The 2,605-nt window shown below is 62.7% G+C and overlaps 1 long non-coding RNA gene across 1 annotated transcript; it reads right to left on the minus strand.

Annotated features, from left to right (window-relative positions):
• Positions 1 to 428: 428 nt before the first annotated feature.
• Positions 429 to 2,344, minus strand: LOC119101752 (uncharacterized). The gene is made up of 3 exons (XR_005094611.1): positions 2,304 to 2,344; positions 1,645 to 1,812; positions 429 to 1,204 (listed from the first exon to the last, which is right to left on the minus strand). It is a non-coding gene; the product is annotated as an uncharacterized LOC119101752 (long non-coding RNA).
• Positions 2,345 to 2,605: the final 261 nt, after the last annotated feature.

Genomic DNA, 2,605 nt, shown 5'->3' on the forward strand with positions numbered 1-2,605 from the left:
TTTGGGAAGATCTTTGCCGTTTACACCGCCAAGACGATGCTGGATCCCTCCTGGCCGGTTGCGATTTAGACATACGTACGCAGCAAACTTGTTTTGTCACTGCGACAGGGCGCACCCTAGTGCGAGGAATGTGGCGAATGTCTGACTGCTAGGCACGTCCTGACCTGGTACTAGAAGCAAGGCCATCGGCCCATCGTTATGCAGCACCTGGATAGCACGTAATGCGGCGTCGTTCTTGGAATTGAACATATCACAAATACCTAAGCCCCGAGTCTGGCTGCATTTTCTGGTCATTAAGCGAGACATTATGGACGTCATAGGCGCCATAACGCCGTAGGCGCCAGGCCATGAGCAGCTAGTGGAAGTAATTGTCCGATTCCTAACATTGCACTCATGGTGGACTGGAGCCAGACCAGCACGTCCGCACCTCCAGCGTTCCGTCCATGTATTAATCGAACAAACATCTCCACTCCTCGGTCGACAGAGCGCAGCACCGCAGAACAACGCGGTCAGTTAGATTACTGCGGTTTATTTTACGGTCAGACACTGTAAAATAAACTTTACTCGAGAAATAATGACTGAAACTTCCAACCATTCGTCCGTTAAAAGTGTCGACAGACACGTAACAGTTCTGGAAGCCGAGACGCGCCGCTGTTGGAGCCAGCGTGACGACGCCGCTTATCAGCGGCTTGTCTGGCCAGCGAGGATCCAACCGGGACCACAGGCCGGTCGGGCTCCTCCCACTCTGACCGCCCTTAAAACGTGTTAAACAATGCTTCCAACAGCCGGGCCAGGTTACGAGCCTAAGACACCGTCCAAGGTAGGCTAATACAGTGTAGCTTACATGCGCGCGCGCTTAGTGTGATACAGCTAAAACAGGGGCGGGGCCAGCGCCCTCGTCTCCCGTCCTCTCTCTCTCCCTTTCAGGCAAACACCGGCACATACTCGTATTAGTAACCCCGCCGGCCCTGATGGAGCGCTCGCGGGCCGTCCCGACTCCACTGCACAAGCGGTGCGGCCGGCCGCGAGCGTAGTTCGCCGAGTGGCCGGCAGAGGCGCTGCCGTCGCCGGTCGCCGTTCCTTCTGCCGCTGCCAGTATCACTATTGCCCCGGTGGGACGGCTCCGGCACGCCGCCCGCTCGGACGGTCCGGTCACAGCGTGTCACGGTCACCGCATCAGACGCCCGCTACATCTGGATCAGGTCTGAAACGGACGGCAAGGCCTGTCGGCGGCGGGCGGACGGGCGGGCCACCCACGCGGGGACAGCCGAAGGTCGGCCCCCCCCCCCCCGCAAAGCACCGAGGCCTCGCAGCGAGCACAGGCTCAGCTCCGCTTGGGACGCTGCAGGCCCGCGGCGCCGAGCGCCGCCCGTGACGTCACTCGGCCGGCAACCGGGCCAGGCTGGCGCTCACGCCCCGCACCCGGCCACCCGTGTCTTGCTCACGCCCGGCATACACCGCAGCTGCTCGCCACACGGCTGCCACGGACAATAGCAACGTTCTCATCACAGACGGCAGAGCATCCGAGGCAACTCAAGCTCTGGTGCTTCTAGCAGGGGCCTTCCTACGCCACCGCTGGGGACGCCGTGTCGGCCGGCTCCGCGAACCGCGCCGGCGGGCGGCCAGCCGGTCCGGGGCGCTCACCGGCGATCTGGGCGGCGCGAGGGGCCCGCGTCGTCGGCCGCCGGTGACGCCGGGCCGTCCGTCGCGCCCGTCGTCGTCGACTGCGACACGTTGGAGTTAAGGGAGTCGTCGTCGTTGCTGACCGTCGACGACTTGAGACTAAGCGGGTCTAGCGATGACAGACTGGACCTGTCGGGGGAGAGACACACAGCTTACGGTCCGAGGGTCAACACCACACCCGTCGCAACAGCGAGACAGCATCACCACTCCAGCAGTGCGAGACAATCCAAAGCCAAAGCATATTACAGTGGTAGTTTTCACGTCATGGTTCAGCCGAATGCAGCCCGCACCAACCGATGAGCCTGGCGTCACCGTTAAAATCGGCCGGGAGTTGTTTTAGCTAGCGATTACCGGCTCTTACTGACCAACACAATTTTCTGATACTCCCAATGAGTCTAAAAGGCGACCCGCATTGACCCTGTAATTGTCACAAGTGACCTGCCCGACCTTTCGCGCCACTGCTGACCCGCATCGTCCCATACTGACTGGTCACACACAAAGGTCCGTAGTGGTCATCGGTGACCTCCATTGACACCTGCTCCTCACTGCTGACCCTGTGACCCCTCCTCCGTCTGCTGGCCCCCACTGACCCGCGCTCCTCGCACATGACGGTCACTCACCCGTACTCGCCGCTGGTGACGCCGCTGTCAGCGCGGCCGGCCGGCTCGCCGCCGGGACTGGCCGGCGTCGCCGGCGTGCGGCCGTTGGTGCCGTTGGTGCCATTGGTATGCACCGGACTGGCGTCGGTCGACATGGGCTGCTCGGGCTCGGCGGCCGGCTCGGGCCGTGTCCTGTCCGCCGCCGGCGGCGGCGCGTTCATGGCGTTCAGCTCTGACACGGACGAGGTCTGCGGCGCCGGAGAGGACAGCCGGTAAGCAGCTGGCGGCCACGACCGGCAGAGCGCGCCCGTCTCAGCTCCGGA

The sequence above is a fragment of the Pollicipes pollicipes genome, unplaced genomic scaffold, assembly GCF_011947565.3.
Source record: "Pollicipes pollicipes isolate AB1234 unplaced genomic scaffold, Ppol_2.1 Scaffold_4881;HRSCAF=5763_pilon_pilon_pilon, whole genome shotgun sequence".
Lineage (NCBI taxonomy): Eukaryota > Metazoa > Arthropoda > Thecostraca > Pollicipedomorpha > Pollicipedidae > Pollicipes > Pollicipes pollicipes.